This window comes from Pistacia vera, unplaced genomic scaffold, assembly GCF_008641045.1.
Source record: "Pistacia vera cultivar Batoury unplaced genomic scaffold, PisVer_v2 Contig406, whole genome shotgun sequence".
Lineage (NCBI taxonomy): Eukaryota > Viridiplantae > Streptophyta > Magnoliopsida > Sapindales > Anacardiaceae > Pistacia > Pistacia vera.
In genome coordinates this window covers 1,174-25,300 of record NW_022196231.1, presented here as the reverse complement: position 1 = coordinate 25,300, position 24,127 = coordinate 1,174, and the positions used below count along the sequence as shown (strand labels likewise).

General features: G+C 30.5%; 1 pseudogene; it reads left to right on the top strand.

The window, feature by feature from the left end:
- Positions 1–15,307: 15,307 nt before the first annotated feature.
- On the top strand, positions 15,308–17,585 carry LOC116142229 (annotated as a pseudogene).
- Positions 17,586–24,127: the final 6,542 nt, after the last annotated feature.

Genomic DNA, 24,127 nt, shown 5'->3' with positions numbered 1-24,127 from the left:
AAGCAAGGCAATTTTTATTCATTTCTAAATCAAGAGTTACAGCATGATTGAAACAAGATGCACTACCAACAACTTTATTCTTTGTTTCTAAACCTAATACATTAGAGTTTATTTTCAAAATAGGTACAAAATAGTACAATCCTTGGCTATGTTTACCAATCCCCTTCAACTTGCCATTCCAAAGATCCTGAGTTAAGCAAAAATCAAGATAAAATGTGATATAACATTTATTGGAAGTAGTCAATTTAGATATTGACAAAAGGTTATACTTAAATTCTGGTATATGAAGAACATTGTCCAGACAAATGTCATTATCCAATTTAACGGAACCACTGTGTTTGATATTGGTCTTTGTACCATTGGGAAGGCTAACTAGTGTGTTTGATGATGATGCAAATTCAATAGGAGATTCTAGACTAAAGAAATCATGCGTCATATGATTAGTGGCATTAGAATCTAAGATCCAACTATTTGCAATATGATAGGAATATAAAGAAGTGAAATTACCTGCTAAATTAGCTACTGCAATTGCCACATTCCTTTCCAAGCAACTACACAAGTTGACTCTACTATTTACTAATAGAACATTCCCAAGATTTGTGCCAGATTGTGCATTTTTTGAGGTCAAATTTGTAGACTATGCTTGATTTGCTTTAGCCTTTGTTCCAGATTTTCCTTTTGTAAATTGAAAATCCCCTAGATACCCATGTAGCTTGCAACAAGTTTCTTTCTTATGTTCAGACAAGTGACAATGTTCACACTCAATATACGGTTTCTTTCCTTTATATTTTGAGTTCTAATTTTGAACTCTTTGATTATTTTGTACATATAAAGCAATTGAGACCTCTGAATTATTATTGATTCCAAATAAAACCTTTTGACTTTCATCTTGATTCACCATAGAGTAAGCTTGTTTTATGGAAGGTAATGGAGACATAAGAAGTATCTAGCTTCGTACCATAGGATAAGAATCACTTAGCCCTATCAGAAACTGTAACAACTTTTGTTGATTAAGATGATCAAGATAGGCTTATGCAAAGAGGCTATCTAGAGGTGGTAAGCTGACTAAAGAACTCAATTCATCCCATAACAGTTTGAGTTTATTATAGTAGACTGCTATTGTGTTTTTACCTTGAACCAGATTCGCAATTTATCTATAAATAGCATAAACTCTCATTCCATTCACTTTATTATACTGCTTCTATAAGTCTTGCCACACTTGAGAAGCATTTGTCAAGTACACAATACCATTGAAAATCTCCTTCGAAATTGTGTTAAAAGTCCAGGCCAAGACCAAAGAATTACACCTCTCCCATTGCGCATGTTAAAGAGAATTAAAGCCTGATTTATCACAAGTTCCATCAACAAACCCTAACTTGTTCTTTGCTCGCAATGAGACTATAATGGCTAGGCTCCAGATCCCATAGTTTTCAATACCAATCAATTGTTCTAAAACTAACACCAGACCAGGTGTACCTGAAGGATGAATATAGAGTAGTGAACTTGAATCTATTGTAGTGAGTACCGATTCTCCATTGATGTTCACCATTACTTACAAGCAACTTCAAACTACGAATTTAGACAGAGGAATAAAATTGTGATTTGAAAAAGAATAGATTCGATTTTAATCAACCCAAATGATAAGCTTCAATTTCCAATTTAAATGATAAGCTTCAATTTCCAATTTGTTCAACTGGTGAATACATTTGAACCAGCTCTGATACCATGTAACAAACAGAGAAGGAAGTAATAAACAAAAAAGAAGAAACTTTCTGGAAAACAACTTTCTTCGTTAACTCATCATTCAAGTCTCATGTCCACTTTTACAACATTGACTCTTTTATATCTAAACTAATCTTCAACTAGAGTTTACTAAAAGAAGACTTAACTATGGTATTATATTTAACTAGAGTTAATACAACTATATCCCAACTACTTAGAAACAACCTAAGCTATACAATTACAATTGCTTAAACTATTTAAACTAACTTAATAAAACTGAAGTAAAATAATATGAACAATAAGAACTGATTTCAATCATTACTCCAATAGTTTATTTATATAAATTAAATACTTAGATACCAAATATACAATTATGAAAATGAAAAAGTTTTATGCAAGACATTATAATGTAAAATATACAATTATGATCCGATAATATCAAATAAAAAAAAAAAAAAAGTTTGTCTATTTTGTATTATTCTTTTAACATGACATGTTTGTCAACCATAGGGCTATTCAAATCCGGATATCCGATCCGAATGGCCTTATTTCTGATCCGATCTAGATTTTCGGATCAGGATATATCCTGATCCTAATCCGATTCAAAATATGTGGATATCCGGTTTTTTGGATATCCGATTTTCCGGATCGGATAACTAGATATCCAAAATCTATCCGAATTTTAGAAAATTCTTATTAAAAATTTAAAATCAAATAATTCTTCTAATAAAATTGAAATTACAATGCATGATTATCAACAAATTAATCCACAAATTGTTTAATGCCAACTTAACACATAATCTATTACCGAAATTACAATTACAAATTTAATAAAAAGACAAACAAAACAGCCAACTTAATACCAATACATTTTTTTATCTTCATGCCAACTTCATCACACCGACTTCACTCTATTTCCTTCCTGGACTAAATTGCGAGTAGGGTTCTTCATTCTCAAGTTAATTAACAATAATACAACAGCAAACAACTTGAAATTTTCTAATGAACAAAAAGGAATCGGATCTTATTGTAAGGAAAATATAACTACATCACAAATCTAACAGGTAAATTATATCCATTAAACTTGTACAGAATAAAAATAATTAAACAAAAAGCAAGAGAAACGAGGTTTGTGTTAATAATTCAAAGTAAATAGTTATGGGCTGTAAAGAGATATGGAAGGTAAAAGAAGAGATGAGATATGGAGATGAATATGAATATGAATATGAATATGAATATTTGTACTTACGATCAATTTGGGGTGACAAGAGCTTGAAAATACACATTTAGTTAGTGGTTTATGGGGACTAATTGTGGGAAATTAGGCTTAATTTGGTAAAGTTGCTTAATGTTTTCATAATTGCCTTTTATGGGATCACGGGTGTTTTTGAGTGTTTTTCAGGCTACTAGTGCTTAAATGTTATACTTGAATGAAGAATCATGTTGGCAACGGAATGAGTGACGAGTGGAAACAAACGGATCAAGAATCAGAGTTGAATTGAAGAAGTTATGGAAGTTGAAGTAAAGAGAAGATTCTAGATTACGTTTCAGCTTGAGCATGCCTCGGTATTTTGAGAATATCTTGAGCTCTAGAACTCGGATTAAGACGATTCTTGGACCGTTGGAAAGCTAATTCAAAGGAATACATTTCATATGTTTACTACTTTTCTAACTTTCATCGTTATCAAGTTCAAAAATCAACATCTTTGAAGAATAGTGGAATGATGCAGGAAAAGGGCAGCAGCTACTGTGCCGTGGCACACTTTTTCTAGTAGCTACTGTGCCGCAGCACAGTCATGGAAGTTACTAACTTGTTATCCATTTTTAGGTGGGAGAATAGGGTTAAGGGTTCTAAATCAAATAGAATTAGGAAAAAACAAACCCTAACCCCTGTGGGATATAAATAGAAGTCTTTTAGCATTATTTGGGGGATTCTTTGGTGAGAAGAAAGGGAGAAAAATCTGTAGAGAAGAGAAGTAATAGAAGTTCTGGAGCTTTGATTCACAATATAGAGAAGTTTTCCTTGTTCTTTTCTTATAAACTCATGATGAATGTTTTAATAAAGATAATTGTTTCTTTCATGTTTATTATGAACTAATTTTATTCTCTAGGGCTAAGATGTAGCCCAATCTCTTAATTATGTATTGATCTTTAATTGTTAATTTCTATTAAGAATTCTTCCTAAATTTTAGTACTATACCTAATGCTTTTGATTCTTAAGGGCCCAAGAATTGAATCATGAACTAATGGACTAAGTTGAGATCGAGAGATGATACTTAGTTGGTCTAAGGTAGTAAAACCATAGGTTGAGCGAACGCTAGAGATAGGTTACCACGACTTGTGAGGTTTTGGTAAACTCCATATAGCGTAATGATCTCCAATTGCTTAAATCTGATTAGAGATAATTTGGGTTAGTAATTAGGGGTTAATTTGATAATTGTTCGAGAGAAAGTTATTGAAAATTTAGGGAGTTTGACCTGTAGGAAGAGCTTAATCAAATTAGCATGAGAGATCGATACATATGAATAAGAGTTGGTGTGAAATCTATGCCCTAGGTCTAGTCATCTTGTTTTTACCTAAAGGTTTATTTTAATTGTTCTCTTTTTAATTTCAGTTGTTAATTTTATTTAATTTAGGTTTTCCTTGATAAAATTTGGATTGATCAAATAGTAATAGGATAGTTTAATTGGTAATTGATAATAGTAATTCGCTTGGGTTCAATATCCATATTTATATACTTTATTACTTGCACGATTTCATACACTTGCGAAAATCTACAACATGGGGCTTCAATTAGGGATTTAGGAAAGGAACTGACGATTTGAGGCTCCCTGATTCCAATGTTGATGACGGTCTTGGCTTTGATGGTGGAAGGAGTGAGTGAGAGAGATGGCGATGGTGAGTTGGTGACTGTATGTGAAGACTGAAGAATGAAGATGACGATGGTGAGTTTGTGACTGTCGAGAGAGAGAGTTTGAGTTTGAGTTAAATTAAAATTGTAGGGTTATTTGAAATTTGAAAGGGGTGTGCATAAAAATCAAAACAGCGTAGTTTTAGTAAAATCTTGATAGGATACAGATATCTGCTTTTTTAGCAACCCTGATCCGAATATTCGGATTTTCTAAAATTATGATCCATATCTTATCCGAATTTTCGGATATCTGGTTTTTTTGGATCAGAGCGGAGCGGATATCAGATTTTTTTGAACAGCCCCAGTCAACCAGATTACAACTATCAATCTGTTTTATCCCTTTAAATTTTTTTTTTTTTTTTTTTTAATAGCAACTAGTTTTACCTTTGAGGAAAAATTAGACTTTACAAAAGTAAGTTATATCTATGAAAATCAGAATAATATAATCGGGTCTTGTTCATGGTTCTTTTACCAGCCAGGCTCTTCCTTTTACACAGCATCACCCTTTTTCGCCTTTCAATCTTCAACTTTTAGATATTTCAATTGATAATTAAGGTTCCATCAGTTGCATGTCCTCATTAATTAATTATCTAGACTCTTCGTTTCGGTTAAACCTGGCAAACTTTGCCTTGTACCCGTGGGTCCACGGGTACGTCTATAATAATTATCCGTATCATATTTACCCGTACTCGGTCTGTCCGTGAAAATAACGGTGGTCGGGTGATACCCGCGCGTACCCATTTTCTGTTAAAAAAAAAAAAAAAAGAAAAGAAAAACCCTAAAACCATTTCTCTCTCACGGAACCATCACTCATCACTGAACCATTTCTCCTAAACCAGCGCCCACACCCAGTAGCTCTCACTCTTAATCTCTCTTAAACCATTTCTCTCTTATGCAACCAACAGCAACCATGCCCAGCAGCTCTCCCTCTCAATCTCTCCTAAACCATTTCTCTCTCACGCAGCCAGCAGCGCCCACGCCCAACAGCTCTCACTCTCAATCTCTCCTAAACCATTTCTCTCGCATGAGTTGTGTTGTCAAAGTTCACAAAACTATGGAAGAATGGGACTTACCCATGAGTTGTGTTGGGGTTGGTAGATCTAGGTGGTTGTAGTGGCCGTTTTGGAGTGTTCTGGGGATGGGGTTTTATGCCTTTCTTGTGGGTTTGGTGGGTGACCGTTTGTTGATGTTGTTTGTAGAGAAGCTAGGAATGGTTGTGATGATGGCATTATGATCTTGCTCTTACAGGCTTATGGCCGCTTTGTGATGATTTTATCAAACTTGTTTTTTTCCATCAAAATTGAAAGTTTTCTTGCTTATTATTTGTGTTGCTTTTTGCAAAGTTTGGTAAGGCGTAGTTTCTAGGTTTGGTGGTTTGAGTGCGCCATTTCAATGCTTTCTGTAGTTAAAATACAAGAATGAGAGAGAGAGTAATGGTTTTTGCTTGCTCAATGTTATTGAGTTTTGTCCTTGCGGACGTCAAATATCCTTTGGATTGCGTTAATTTTTTGCTTTCTAAAATTTTCTACCCTTTCTTTTATGCTTATATGTAGGGGTGAGCGGTTCTGGGTACCCTGTATTTTCTAGGGGAACCAGAACCGGAACCGCACAGTGTAGGTTCCCAAAAAAAGGAACCGGAACCAGAACCAGAACCGCACAGTGCAGGTTCTTCAATTCAAGGAACCGGAACCTAAAATGCAGGTTCCGGTTCCTTTCAAGGGTATCCTATAAAAAATCAATTACCCCCCTATTAGTTTAAAAAATAACAAAAACACCTTATAAGTTTACAAATACACCCCTAACAAATTTTCATTATTCATTCATTTGTGTCCAATGTAACTCATAACCTGTAATCTCTAAGCAACACTTGAATTGTTAATCATTTAATTAAGTATTGTAATATTGTTTATAATAGAATGTTATAATTAATTAAATAATCATACCATAAAATTTTAATAATTTACAATATTGATTAAGTATTGTGTAAATATAATAAATTACTTGTTTATAATATAATGTCATAATCAATTAAGTAATCATTTATTATGTAATGTTATATTAATTATATGATTATACTATAATATTATATGTAATGTTATAATGAATTAAGTAATTATCTATAAATCTATATTTAATATTATAATTAATTAAATTTCAAATCATTTAATTAATATACTAATGTTTATAATGGAATATTATAATGATTAAGTAATCATATTACAAATATAAAAGTAATGTTATAATTAATTAAATTTTTAATCGTTAATAAGTAATGTAATAGTATAGTAAATTACTAATGTTTATAATGTAATGTTATAAATTCATAACTAATTAAGTAATATGTAATCATTTAACTATATAATGTTATAATTAAGTAAGTGATCATAATATAATGTAATATATATATTATAATTTATTGAGTAATTATTTAACTATAATGTAATGCTTAATTAATGTTTTAATGAAATGTTTATAGGTAATGTTATAATGAATAAGTAATCATACTATAAATCTATATTTAATATATAATTAATTAAATTTCAAATCATTTGATTAATATACTAATGTTTATATGGAATGTTAAATTGATTAAGTAATCATATTATAATTATAAGGTAATGTTATAATTAATTAAATTTTTAATCGTTTAATTAAGTAATGTAATAATATAGTAAATTAGTAAATTACTAATGTTTTAATGTAATGTTACAAATTCATACTAATTATGTAATTATATATCATTTAACTATGTAATGCATAATTAAGTAAGTGATCATAATATATAATGTAATATAATAATATTATAATTTAATTGAGTAATTATTTAACTATATGTAAGCTTAATTAATGTTTATAGGTAATGTTAAATTATTAAATTCTTATCATTTAATTAATATTTTGCTAATGTTATGTAGTAATTAGTAATTCTAATGTTTAAAACTAATACATAACTCATAATAATTGTACATTTAATTATGTAATGTTATATTAATTATTGATCATACTATAATGTATAATGTAATATTATAATGAATTAATATCATACTATAAATCTATAATTTAATATTATAATTAATTAAATTTCAAATCATTTGATTAATTACTATGTTATAATGAAAGTTATAATTGATTAATATTATATTATAATATATAAGGTAATATATAATTAATAAAATTTTAATCGTTTAATTAATAATGTATAATATAGTAAATTAGTAAATTACTAATGTTTATAATGTAATGTTATAATTCATAACTAATTATGTAATCATTTAACTATGTAATGCTATAATTAAGTAGGTGATCATAATATAATGTAATATAATAATATTATAATTTAATTGAGTATATTTAACTATAATGTAATGCTAATAATGTTTATAAGGTAATGTTATAATTAATTAAATTTCTTATTATTTAATTAAATATTTGCAATGTTTATGTAATAAATTAGTAATTACTAATGTTTAACATAATATCATAACTCATAATCAATAAGTAATCATTTATTATGTAATGTTATGTATTATATGATTATACTATAATAGTTAATGTAATGTTATAATAAATTAAAATCATACTATATCATAATTTAATATTATAATTAATTAAATTTTAAATCATTTGATTAATATACTAAGTTTATAATGAATGTTATATTTGATTAGTAATTATATTATAAATATATAGGTAATGTCATAATTAATAAATTTTTAATCGTTTAATTAAGTAATGAATAATAAGTAAATTACTAATGTTTTAATGTAATGTTATAAATTCATAACTAATTAAGTAAGTATGTAATCATTTACTATGTAATGCTATAATTAAGTAAGTGATCATAATATATATGTAAATAATAATATTATAATTTAATTGAGTAATTATTTAACTATAATGTAATGTTTATAATGTTTATATGAAATGTTTATAAGGTAATTTATAATTAATTAAATTTCTTATCATTTATTAAGTATTGTGCTAATGTTTTGTAGTAAATTAGTAATTACATGTTTAAAACATAATATCATAACTCATAATCAATTAAGTAATCATTTAATTATGTAATGTTATATAATTATATGATCATACTAAATAGTATAATGTAATTATATGATTAAGTAATCATACTAAAATCTATAATTTAATATTATAATTAATTAAATTTCAAATCATTTGATTAATATACTAATGTTTAAATGGAATGTTATAATTGATTAATAATCATATATAATATATAAAGTAATGTTTAATTAATTAAATTTTAATCGTTTATTAAGTAATGTAATATATAGTAAATTAGTAAATTACTTTTTATAATGTATTGTTATAAATTCACTAATTATGTAATATGTAATCATTTAACTATATAATGCTATAATTAAGTAAGTGATCATAATATATAATGTAATATAATATATTAAATTTAATTGAGTAATTATTTACTATAATGTAATGCTTAATAATGTTTATAATGAAATGTTTATAAAGTAATGTTATGATTAATTAAATTTCTTATCATTTATTAAGTATTATGCTAATGTTTATGTAGAATTAGTAATTACTAAATTTATAATATAATGACATAATCAATTAAGTAATTATTTAATTATGTAATGTTATAATTATTATATATCATACTTAATGTAATGTTATGAATTAACTATTAAGTAAATCTACTATAAATTTTTTAATATTAAGTAATTAAATTTTAATCATTTAATTAAGTTCGTACTAATGTTATAATAAAATGTTATAGTTGATTAAGTAATTATACTATAAACTATAACGTAATGCTATATTAATTAATTTCTAATTATAAGTCAATTATTAACATTTTATTTATTTTAACTTATAGTCAATTAATTAAGTAGTATCAATTTGTAATGCTATATTAATTATACTATAAATCATTAGTATGTTATAAAATTATAATTAATTAAGTAATCATTTAACTATAATGTAAGTTAAATTGATTAAGTATGATATTTAAATAGTAATTAAATTTATTAATGTTTATCAATTTATCATATATAATTAATTACTAATTTATTATAGATATACTTAGAACTTGATAATTGAAGTAAATAACTAAATATATTATTACTCAATCAAATATACTATTTTATTCAAAAATAATTCTTTTAATAACATTAAAAATGTAAAACACTTTTAATTGGATCATAATTCCAATTATTCACTTAATTGATCAAAACTTTAATATTAATGTATTATAATATATTAAAGCTTTTAATATGGTGTAATTTATATGTAATAAGTATAATTGTATTCGTATATTTATTTAATTAGGTTATTCTAAAAATTTAACTTTTTCTATTTTAAATTTTTTTATATGTAAAATAATGAAACTCCCCCATTATTTACATTTCACAAATATTTCATTGTAGTCCAGGTTCCAAAATAGGTTCTAAACAGGTTCTAAAAACAGATTCCAAAACAGGTTCCAAACAGGTTCCAAAACAAGTTCCAAAGCAGGTTCCAAATAGGTTCCAAAACAGGTTCCAAACAGGTTCTAAAACAGGTTCCAAACAGGTTCCAAATCGGGTACCCCCTACAGGTTCCAAACAGGGTACCCTTTTTACAGGTTTTGGTTTCGGTTTCGGTTCCGGTTCCTCCACATGCAAGAACTGGAACCAGAACCGCACAGTAGCGGTTCCAAAAAATTAGAACCAGAACCTACCCGCACAGTGCAGGTTCTGGGTAGGTTCTGGTTCCGGTTTTGGTTCTTACCCCCGGTTCTGGTTCTACTCGCTACCTGTGCTCACCCCTATTTATATGGTTTGAATAACAAAATTTAAAAAAAAAAAAAAGTGAAAATATATGTGGAAAACGGGTGACCCGCACATATACAGGTAGTGCCTTCTCCTATCCATTCAAAAAATTTACCCGTCGGCTTGTACCCGCTCGGCTCGCCTGTTTGCCAAATCTAATTTCAGTACCAAATACATAGAAAACCTTAATTTACAAAGGCATTATTAGGAGGAAGTGAGATTCACAAAAACATTAATTGTTGACGTGACAAGAGTGCATATAATTCTTTTGATGGATTAGAAAAACAGACAATGAAGATACAATTCATTAATTTTATAGAAGATAAGAAGAGTGAATGACAATTTCCCACCCAAGGTTCACCGTAATTACATTTTCTCATCCATAAACTTTGTGAAAAACAATTTCTCACCCATAAAGTTACGAAAAGACTATAATACATTTTATTAGTTAACCTTATAATTCTTAACGACGCTGAGTAACATTTTCCCAACCAAACTTTATTAAATATATGTTTCACCCTAGTTTGGTTTATATTAATTTTAGGGTTAATAATTTTTAAAAATGAAGTCAATTATTAAATAAAAAATTATTAAAATTTATTAAAAAATTGAAAAAAAATTGGCTGGAATCAATAACATTGGTGAGCAAAATATCGGTAGGGCTGTTCAACAAGGCAAGCTGCTCACGAGCTGGCTCGGCTCAGCTCGGCTCGATTCGTGAGAGAGCACGAGCCAAGTTCGAGCCTGTCTCAGCTCGGCTCTTTAGGCTCGCGAGCCGAGGCAGGATTGAATTATTAGGGGCATTTTAGGGGTTTCATAAAGTATGGGGGATTAAACTAAAATTTTTAAAACAAAAAGTTTGCAAAAATGACAAAGAACCCCCCAATGTTAAAATCTCTAAAAACAAAAGGAAGAGAAACATAGCCATTAGAGAGAGAGAGAAAAGAAGAGAAAGTAAAGGAGTAATAAGTAACAAAAAGGGGGCGTTTGGTTCAGGAATGTTAGATTACTGGGAATATTGGATTACTGGAAAGATAGATTACCTTGGAAGATTACTGGAAATCTTTAAGAAAATGTGTTTGGTTAGTTGATGGGTATGTTATATGAATATGTTTGGTTATGGGGAATAAATCGGTGGGTATGTTATTTAAATTACTAAATTGTCCCTTTTTAAAATATTAATATAATATTATTTTTATTATTAATTTTTGAATAATTTCTTTTAACCCCAATATTTCGGATTTAGCTAAAACAACCCCGTTTATATAAAACTTTAATTTATGACGAAATCATCCCCACCTCCTGCCGCCGCCTGTCGCCACCGCAAACCACCGCCGGAAGTCTCGAAAAGTTCCCGTGAGTAGCTCACAGTGACTAAGAGGCTTTGATATGGCCGTTTCTGGCCATATTGATGGTCGAAAACAGCCATATCAGGCCAGATCCCTGGCCATTATCGGCCAGATCTAGACGAGATCTGGCCGTTAACGGCCATGGACCTGACCGTTAATGGTCAGGGATCTGGCCGTTAACGACCAGTTCCAATGATCTGGCCAGATATGGCCGTTTTCGGCCATTAATATGGCTGAAAACGGACACCCCGAAGCCTCCCACCAAATCTGGTTCTTTTTTAGGGACTCTGGCGACTTTCCAGCGGCGGTCTGTGGTGGTTGGTCCACTGTCGGCGGTGGTGGCTGGGTGACAGTGGTGGTCTGTAAATTCTTTTAAACACAAGGGCATTATTATCCAAAATTTTAATTAAACAAGGGTAAAATTGAAATAAGATATTATTGTAAATTTCTTTTAAAATAGGGGCATTATTGTCCAAATTTTTTATTAATAAGAGATAAAATTGTAACAAAAAAGATAACCCTGGTAATCTTAGAAAACCTAAGAAAATTGAGGTAATCAGATTACCTCCAATATTACCAATAGTAATCACTATTGATATTTGAAGATTACTGGTATCTTATATTATTTGACAATCAAATATAATAATTAAGTAATATAAGATCACTTATCCCCAATAATGACAGATACACCTAAACCAAACGCCCCCAAAGAGAAGAGGAAGATGGGTTAAAAAGAAAAGAAAGGGGTTAGGGGAAAGTTAAAAGAAAATAAGTCGAATTTTCTTTTCAGTTTGGAACATGGGTTTTGTTACCAAGAGAGAGATAAAAAAGCAGAAGAAAATAAAAATCTCTAAATTAAAAGGGCAGTGACAATACCTTTAGAGTTGGTGGAGAGAGCAAGAGAAAAAGAGAAAGAAAGGGAAACGGGAGCCATTAGAGAGAGAGAGAAATGAAGAGAAAGCAAAATGAATAATAAATTAGAGAGAGAAATGAAGAGAAAGCAAATGAGTAATAAATGAGAGAGAGAGGAAAAGAAAGGAGTAATAAATTGGAGAGAGAAGAATCTGCTCTGAATTTTTTTAAAAATTATATATTTTTTTATTGGCTTGGAGAGAGAAGAATCTGCTTTGAATTTTTTTAAAAATTATATATTTTTTTATTGGCTCGCAAGCCGGCTAGCGAGCCAGATGCGAAATCCTTTCCTCCCTTCACGAGCAGGGTCGAGTTAGGAAATTAGAAGCTCAACTTAGCTTGGCCCAACTTGTTTTGAACTCGAATTCTCCTCCCCTTTCACAAGCCGAACTCGTTAAGTAAAAAACTCGGTTCGACTCAGCTCGAAAATAATCCTAAATATAGGAGTTTTGGGAACTAGTAAAAGAGTAACATGTGTTCCACCCTAGCAAAATATATTTTTCATCCTAGTTTGGTTCACACAATATGAGAGCCAAAACTCGGTTGGGTTGGAACTAACTCTGGGTTTAATTAGTAGTTCTACTGAACTAGTAAAAGAGTAACAAATATAAACTTGAGTTAGGCAACCAATCAATAATATTGGTGAACAAAATATGGGGGTTTTGGTGTAAGGTAATATATACAATTTTTATTTTTTTTCAAAAATATGCGCACTTTAAAAGTGAAACCTCCATTGTAATTATAAAAATTGAAGATAGAGGTTTACATTGCTAATTTCCCAATTAATGAAGGTAATTGTTATGTGTTTGTGATTTAGGGGTGTAAGTAACATTAACCCTATAATATATATTGTGCGAACTGACAATAATGCCCTTTTGCTGTTAAAACTGGTGTCTGAATTTAACAGATGGGAATTTTTTTTTTTTTTTTCCCCTTCAAAATTTATGGGTGAAAAAATGTAATTAGGGAGAACTTTGGGTGGGTAAATGTCATGCACTCTAGATAAGAGTAGAATAAATTTACGTATGACTTTAATAAAGCTAGCTTTGAATCAGAATTTTAAATAAAGAAATCAAAAACCACGTAGCAATTGCAAATTTGCATATGCTTTGTTTATTAATTCCCTTGGGTAAAGTGAGGAGTCTGTGAGTTATGAACCCAAAATTAAAATCCCGTCACAACACAAGTAAGATTATGTAGATTGATCTTGACATTTTGGATTGGTGAAAATCAGTCAAGTGTTTACCTCAAGTAAAATCCTATTCTCAAAATCTACACCTATTTGGGAACGTATTGACAAATGAACGCCGCAGTTAGGGTTGTTTTGGAGAAATTCAAAGCTGGTTATCCAATAATCATGAAGCACAAATGTCTTTGGTTAAACATTAACATTTTAAATGTGATTCTTGTTTAATCTAATTCTCTAATAATCTATTAATTTTATAGTTATCCTAGGTTAGGATACTCAAAATTTGATTACTTAGAAATGACAAATAAAATATCAACTATATCTATATATAAAAAATAATTTGAATGTGAAAACAACTTTATATTAATAATAATTCTAATTCAATATTAATAATGTCTAAAAAAAATGTAGTCATTTAAACATCTATCTATGTTTTTTAGTACTTAATTGTTTACTTACCACAGAAGTTATTTATTTAGTAATTCACCTTTATAACATTGACATCCTAGAAAATATATATATTAAAAAAAAAAAACCCAAACCATATATCGTATAATAAAGGCTCATCAGATGAGCAATTCAATGGATAAATAACCCCGATAATAAGTTAATCCAATATAAAGTTAAAACTTATTAATTGGTTTGAAAGAAAAACTGATTGGTTGACTTGGTAATGTGGAGGTTTTTTTTTTGACACCGCTGATGTCTAGTGCAAGAAAATCCACAGGTTTGGGAATGAAACATTTACGCCATTGTAATTCATGGAGTAAAAAAATAATTGTCATAAGGGTTAAATAAATAATGTATAATAAAAATTCAAGTTTTTTTATTTCTCAAATGTTCTATCAATTGTCAAATTTCAATATTTTTAATCAGTTAATATATTTAATATTTCAATCATGTGAAAAATATTAAATATCAACTTCTTTTTATTATACAATAAAAGATAAAATAAAAGTATATTAGTAATTATATCCAGAGCAATGTTATGCTTATAACTGAGTCATACAATTAAATCATATAATCAAGCAAAAGACAAAGGATAAAGTAATCATTTTACATAAATTTTATACAATTTTTGTCTAATTGTATGATTCAATTGTAAGTAAAATATTATTGTTATACCTAAGATTCAAAGTGATAATATAACTTTTCATAAACTTCTGTCACTTACAAAGGTGTAATGTTCCATTCTGAAACTTAATTTATAAACGTGACTTAATTTATGTGTAAAGATTAGTTTCCAGAATGTCCGCTTTGCTTTGCTGAAATTAGATAAAGGTTGGTCAATAAAGAGAGTTAAGAAAGCCATCGACCACCTGGCTTATTGACTCATCAAGTATGTCAGCTCCGCGTAATACAACACCTCACCCGCACTTCTATAAATACGCTCACTTACACACACCCTTATATGCTGCATTTCCTTCTTCGTTATTTCTCACTTGACTTGAGTGCGACTACTCATTAATTTGCAGTTTAAATTTTTAAGAAAGAAGTAGATTCATATATAATTTCATGGGGGAAATATCAGAGCAGGTGAACCAGAAAAATGCACTTGGATGGGCAGCTAGGGACACTTCTAGTCTTCTCTCTCCCTTCACTTTCTCCAGAAGGTTCTCATTTCTCTATTTTCTCTTTACATTTGCATGTATATGTTTCTTTTCTTCCTTTATTTATTTCTATCACCATTTATAATACCATCTTATTTCTGCTTTTTTCATCTAAAACAAAAACATTTTTAGAACTTAATTTCTTGGACAGTAAATAGTATCAATGATTTCTTAGTATGGAGAGAATTCTAGCTTGTCTCTTCTCTAGTTTTACTCTTCTCAATGGGCTTGCAAATTTACAGAAACAAGCCCATGTAGGCTACAGACCTCGTACTTTGCATACTATTGGGCCTTTTTATGTAAACGGTTTTTCGGCCCATTACACCTGTGATTGAAAGAATGCTATACCTATTCATTGACGCCTACTTTTAATTGAAACCATTCAAGCAATCTTCGCAAATTTTAATATCAATTATCAAATTAACCAATGGTATGATCTTAAGTTGTAATTTGTGCTGTGTATGGAGATTGATGGACGGTGGTTTTGTTATAATGTGCAGGGCGACAGGAGAGAAAGACGTGACATTCAAAGTGATGTATTGTGGGATATGCCATTCAGATCTTCACATGATTAAAAACGAATGGGGCGTTTCTACCTACCCTCTTGTTCCAGGGTATGTTTATTTCAGTGTATCATAATTTATATTTATTTATTTTGTGGACAAACTAAAATTAGGAAAAATAAATAACATCTCTGAATTCAATGAAATTGGCGATGCAGGCATGAGGTTGTGGGTGTAGTGACAGAGGTTGGGAGCAAGGTAGAAAAGTTCAAAGTTGGAGACAAAGTGGGGGTAGGGTGCATGGTGGGATCATGCCGCTCTTGTGACAACTGTGCCAACAATATTGAGAATTACTGCCGAAATTATATTCTCACCTATGGTGCCAAATACTATGACGGAACAATCGCATATGGAGGCTACTCTGATGTTATGGTTGTAGATGAGCACTTTGTCGTCCGAATTCTTGAAAATTACCTCTCGATGCCACTGCCCCTCTCTTATGTGCTGGTATTACAGTTTACAGTCCTTTGAGATTCTACGGACTCGACAAACCTGGTATGCATGTGGGTGTGGTTGGCCTCGGAGGGCTGGGCCATGTAGCTGTCAAGTTCGCGAAGGCGATGGGGCTTAAGGTGACTGTGATCAGTACCTCTCCTAACAAGAAGAAGGAATCTATTGAACATCTTGGTGTTGACTCATTTTTGGTTAGCCGTGACCAAGATGAGATGCAGGTATAATATATGTTAGTTTGAATATGTTCCTTTGTTTGAAAACTTAAAGAGCAATTACTGTTGTGTTTTTGATGTTTCTAATTCTGGTTTTTGTTGGCTGTTTAGGCTGCAATGGACACAATGGATGGTATTATCGATACAGTATCTGCGCCTCACCCTCTCCTGCCATTGATTGGACTATTGAAATCTAATGGAAAGCTTGTTCATGTTGGTGCACCCGAGAAACCACTAGAACTTCCCGTTTTTCCTCTGCTCTTGGGTGAGCACAAGATTAATTGCTACCAAATTGTTACGTTTGGATATAAAGATTAAAATATCTAATCTAACCCATAATCTTAGATAACAAATAGTAAAATTTCTGTTAATGTTGAAGTTTAGCTAACAAATATTGTTGGAATTGTAGGGAGGAAGATGGTGGGTGGTAGTAACATTGGGGGAATGAAAGAGACTCGAGATGCTTTATTTTGCAGCCAAACATAACATAACTTCAGAGATTGAGCTTATTCCAATGGACTATGTGAACACTGCCATGGAACGACTTTTGAAGGCCGATGTCAGATACCGATTTGTCATTGATATTGCCAATACATTGAAATCCAGCTCTTAATCTTTCACATGATTCATAAAATTGAAGCTACACCATACACACGAATTTTAGAGAATCTACAAGAGTTCTAGGATCATGCTGTCTTTTTTGTTAAGCTTATGATAAATATACTGTATTTTGTATTATTACCTGTAATAAATGATTGAATGAAGTGATTCGTTGATACAAGAATAAACTATTCAGATAGAATACTATTTACTGTAATTATGTATTTTCGGCTCTATATCAGCAAATAGAACATGTCACAAGTTGAGAGAGGATGAAATTTTACACTCTCCCAAAGTTTATATATAAATAGGTCTTTGTTTGAAAAATAATCAAATTCTTATCATTTAGAAAATAATTAGCTCTAATTATTCATTGCTCAATTTAGAACAACTAAACCCCATGATTAAGCCCAACTTTATTAAACCATTAAAGCCCAAGATCAAACTTAATTATTACCAAGGAAATCCATTAAATTAGTAAGGCTGGCACTGGCTGCACAATCTAATGCCCTATTAATTTGACATTTTTATATCCGCTCCATGCATGATGTTTACATTTTTGTCTCGCAATATTATTTTTATCGCTTTGCCATTGAAAAATATGAAGACAAATAAATCCGGCTCATTAATCTATTCTAGTATAAAATAATACAGTAATGGATCCAGAAATTCCTATTAGGGTGGGCCAAAATAAAAACTTATTGCACATTACTATATTTGTCCATTAATATTTTTGTTAGGGTGAGCCAAAATCTAGAAATTATACATGTTAGTATTTAAAAAAAAAAAAAAATTTGTGGGTGAGCCATGGCCCACCCAAAACTATGCTAGATCCGCCCTTGATATAATAGATACGGTCATATTATTCTGGTTCATCTAAAATCAGGCTATGTCTAACATACTCAATATTATTGCAATATTTTTTCACATTTCTCATGCAACGAATGTATTTGCTATGAATTGTTATTGATGACGATAATCATGGAGTTATTGAGATCTAATGGAGATAATCATAGAGTGATGGGAGTGATTGATATTTTCTCTTGAATGTCAAATATTCCGTTAGCATAATTTGTGTGATTAGACCTTTATGGCATGATTGTATTTCATTTCTTTACTGTTGCAAATGTATATACATTGAACATTGTATTGACACACAATATACAATTGAATACATAAAACATTTCTGCATCTCTTTCTCTTTCTCTTGGCATTCTCCAGTAGTTTATTTATGCTTCTCTTGCCTTCTTCTTCAAACTCTGACATGGTATCAAAGCTTCCAAGTTGAATCAGCTTCCGCTCAAGTAGCCTCTCTTTTCTGTCCCTATAATTCCAACGAATATTTGGTTAGTACAATACTCAACTAGCCTCTCTTTTTGTCCCTGCAATTCAAACAGATACTCATTTAGATTTATCATAATTTCGCATCTCTAGGTTTAGGACAGTGAATAGCTATTTATATGATTATTTGCATATCTAGAAAAATTCTATCAATAAGACGATAAAAGTCTAAGGACGCTGGGTTTTAAGTGGGACCATTTGTGACCCCTCCAATTTCTTGGGAATTTTCCTAGTGCATATTGAATCATTTTCAGCACTTACTATTATCCTAGTAGCAACCATGATTAGTACAGAACAATACAATCAGCTACTCCAAATGCTAAATCGTATACCACAGGCAAATACAACATATTATGCAAGTACATCTTTCTGTCTAAATTTTATTAAAGATGATATCTGGATAATTGATTCAGGGGCTAGTGACCACATTATTTGCAATCCAATTTTTTTTTCCCATAGTCATATGCCCACTAAGTCATCTACCTCCGTATGCATGCCAAACAGAAATATTGCACCAGCCACCCACATAGGAACTATCACATCTACTTCGCAAGCTTGAAGTTTATGACATATACAAACCACAAGCTTGAGGGGGAGTGATGACGATAATCATGAAGTGTTGAGATCCAATGGAGATAATCATGGAGTGATTGGCATTTTCTCTTGAATGTCAAATGTTCTGTTAGCATAATTTGTGTGATTAGGCCTTTATGGCATGATAGTATTTCCTTTCTTTACCGTTACAAATGTGTATAAATCGAACATTGTATGGACACACAATATACAATTGAATACAGAAAACATTTTTGCATCTCTTTCTCTTTCTCTTGCCATTCTCTAGCAGTTTATTTCTGCTTCTCTTGCCTTCTTCCTCAAACTATGACAGTTATCACCCTTATACAAGGGAATAATGTGTTTATATACTAGGATTATTAAGAGAAACCCTAAACTAATAAAATTCTTACTCCTAAGACAAACCCTATTAGGAGTTATATTTCTTAGAGAATCCTACAGCGGCTCTTCATGGTACAAACCCAAACCGCTTACAGACCCCCATGTGTGTCACCCCTTATAGGCAAACTCCTTATTGTTGAACTGGTTGCTAATTCCAACATCAATTAGTACTATAAAATGATGGAATGTTTTAATTATACGCCAAATAGTAGTTTGGTACCATACAAATTCAAAGTTTACAGTGATGTTTCTATTATGAAATCTCTAAAAAAAATAATAATAATAAATAAATAAAAAAAGTTGGGTGTTCATATATAGTAGAAAAGTTTTGAAGAAATTGATTTTATTTGTACTTGATTTGAGATATTAAAATAATTATCAGAATATAAAATGAATATAAAATATTTTAGGGTGCCTAACCTCACACTTAATGTATAATGAAATATTCTTCAAACATTTATAATAACAACAAGGTCTGTCGATTATTAATGGTTAAATTGAACAAATTAAGAAAATGTGGTTTTGGTTCAAAAGCTGGTAGAGTTACACCCAAAATAAAATAAAAATAGAGGCTGGCCCATTTTGTATCAGGGCCTCAATATTATGAACTTATAACATATTTGATTTTGTTAAAAAATAATAATAATAAATTCTATGTAGTTAAGTCTGACCTAAATTGAATAATTACTAAAATGTAAAATAAAAATATTACTTAGAACAATTAATTTTCTTCTTAAGAAACTAATTTTGTTGAAATTCTGCATTTGAATATTATTATCTTATTTTTCTTAGTATGGATTCCTTCGAATAATATCTTCTTAAAGATTATAATATAGTTTACTTGAAATTGAATATCATCAAATTATATACAATATTATAGTCTTAAGTCAAAACATTAGCATAAATGTTGTTGAATGTTTGTTTAATTTTCCTTTGACTTTATCATATAAAATTCTCTCCAAGTCTCAATAAAATATTTGCTGTTTATATCACTGTCTACAAATCATCATCATGAACATTTCTTTTGTGTTTTTTATTTATTTTATATTTGCTTGCTGTTAATTTGTCTATATTTGTTAAATTTGCAACTAGTTGGTAGCATAAATTTGTAAACGGTAAAATCTACTATTAATTCGGAAGGGAGTGATCCTGTGAGGATAAGACCACTGACGATCTTATAAACCTGCACATACAAAAGAGTGAACGCGAAGCTCATGAGGACACCAGTGTGGTGCCTACCGTAGGCACTCTGATGGTCAAGTTAGCGAGGTTGAAGGATAATTTAGTGAGGGCTGGGAACAGGAAGGTTACCAGAGTTGGTTGGTTAGGGCGCGATAGTCATTGTAGAGTGGTTGGAGCACGGCTCTACAAGATCACCAGAACTAAAACTATGACAAGGAGAAGTGAAGGTTCTTGAGAGCAAGAACTTTAGAAGCAAGTGAGGAGCGCTGGGATTGAATGAATAATGAGAGGGGAGACCTCGGTTTATATAGTGAGCCATAGAGGCTTGAATCTTAGTAGAACTCTGAGTTCTACTAGTTTAGGGGTTTGAGTAAACATGAAAGCTGTATAACTTATCCAAGTAGTATTAGGAGCATTAATTCATATAAGATTAGGATCTTGGATGAATTAGGAAGTGTGTGAGACTCATAGTCTTATTTTGGAATGGTCATGGGCCAATGGGTTGGAGCCTAATTGGACTTATGGCAAGGCCCAATTCCTAAGGGATCCTTGATTGTAGTTATCCTACTTGTTTAAGTAGCCCAATTCGTAAGGGATCCTTGATTGTAGTGATCCTACTTGTTTAAGTAGCCCAATGCATAGAATGGGTTGACTTGTAGAACAGATCTTAGCGTGGACCAATCAGAATTGAGCCATAGTGGTAGGTCATGCAATATTTGTTTCGTGTTTGAATTTGACAAGACCCGTTACGATTTTTTGCCCATACAATATCTAATCATAAGAAATACATATGATTGAATTTTATTGTTAATAGAAACGATACATTACGTATGATTTAATTATTTATTTTTTGTCTTGGACCTCAAAGATTATGGAGCCGCCCCGCCAAGTTGCCCATGAAAGTTGAAGGTCAATCCTTGTTCATTTTGTACTAAAAATACTAATTGTTAATAGAAACGATACATTACGTATGATTTAATTATTTATTTAATTACGATTTTTTGCCCATACAATATCTAATCATAAGAAATACATATGATTGAATTTTATTGTTAATAGAAACGATACATTACGTATGATTTAATTATTTATTTTTTGTCTTGGACCTCAAAGATTATGGAGCCGCCCCGCCAAGTTGCCCATGAAAGTTGAAGGTCAATCCTTGTTCATTTTGTACTAAAAATACTAATTGTTAATAGAAACGATACATTACGTATGATTTAATTATTTATTTAATTACGATTTTTTGCCCATACAATATCTAATCATAAGAAATACATATGATTGAATTTTATTGTTAATAGAAACGATACATTACGTATGATTTAATTATTTATTTTTTGTCTTGGACCTCAAAGATTATGGAGCCGCCCCGCCAAGTTGCCCATGAAAGTTGAAGGTCAATCCTTGTTCATTTTGTACTAAAAATACTAATTGTTAATAGAAACGATACATTACGTATGATTTAATTATTTATTTAATTACGATTTTTTGCCCATACAATATCTAATCATAAGAAATACATATGATTGAATTTTATTGTTAATAGAAACGATACATTACGTATGATTTAATTATTTATTTTTTGTCTTGGACCTCAAAGATTATGGAGCCGCCCCGCCAAGTTGCCCATGAAAGTTGAAGGTCAATCCTTGTTCATTTTGTACTAAAAATACTAATTTGTTTTCTTGGATGAGCTATATGGAGTTTGACTAAGAATATTCCAGCTACCTTTTGTTTTTCTTCTTTTTTATATCCTGTGTTGTTACTCGGGTTTGAATCGAACAAAAAAGAGGAAATGCACTAATTTTTTAGTTATTTCTACTATGTGTTTGACTATTGGATTAAAAACTTATCCATGTACAAAAAAGTTTACCCGTGCCTCCCCATTGGTTTAGTTAGCGCTATTGTCCGGTTTTCATATAAATAAAATTATTCTTTAGTTTATTAAATTTACCCCTTGAGTAAGCGTTTGAGTAGTGTGTCAATAATAATCTTTAAACTAATCTTTCAAATAATTAATTAGATAATGGTTAACTAAATTGCAAATATAACAACATAATTCTATTAATCAGTTAAAAATAAAAAATAAATAAATATGTAATTAAGTTTTAATTGATTTATTTATTTAGATTAACATTTTAATTTTACACTTAACATATATAAAAATTATTAAAACATGATAGTTTAAAAATAATTAATAATTAATTATCTATTAACTCAATAATGTAGTTATGTACCAACCACAACTTTTGGTAACATGCCATCATGTTCTTAAAACTCCATCGTTTACTTTTTTATAATGGTAGTGGATTTTTCAAATTATTTACAGGTTTGGTATTGTCAGCTATTGCGGAATGATTCCATTCCAAACATTAATTAGATTCCATCTCCACTTTGCTGAATAAACAAAGTTTAGGTCGGTTTGTTTTGTTATTTTTTATAGGATTTTAGAAATAATATTATATAGTTGAATAGGCAATAGGGTAAGTATTACGAGGTAAATTTTAAAAATTCACAGAAAAAAACCCTTTAGGTTTGCTAATATAACTAAACACCCCAATATATAATTTTTTTGTAAAATAATAAAAACACCTTTACCCATCCACAGTGCCAAATTCTGGCTACCACCACCGAAATCTGGCCAGAAAATAGCGTTACGACGCAAATCGGTCGGATCTGGCCTGTCGTGCGTTGATATGACCTTTTTCAGCCAGATCCACCACTGATTTGGCCAGAAGAAGCCAGATCTACGGTCAGATCTGGCCTTTGACGACTGAAAAAGGCTAGATTTAGCCGTCAGTGATGGCCAAAGATATGGCCATTGTTGACCATCAATGACGACCATTTTTTTGGTCATCACTAACGGTCAGATCTGGCATTTTCTGGTTAAATCTAGTGTGGATCTGACCTGAAAAGGCTAGATCAATGAATTATCGATCATTTTTTATCGTTTCTATACCGGAATCTGACAACTATGGATGAATGAAGATATTTTTGTTAATTTTTAAATTTTTTTAGGGAGTATTTAATTAAATTAATAAACTTAAGGGATTTAAAAATGATTAAAAATATAATAAAATTTCTCAAATAATAAAATAAATATGTATTTTAAGAATATGATTGAAAATAATAAAACATTAGAGCCTTGAATAATAACACAAATATGTATTTTGAGAATTGAAAATAATAAAACAATAGAGCCTTAATTATCGATTGACTAACCTAGGATTCGGTCACCAAGTATGTCACGCCACCGTAATACAATGCCTCACATCACCTTACTTCTATGATTATTGATACTCGCCTCCCTCTATAAATTACCTTAAGACTACCT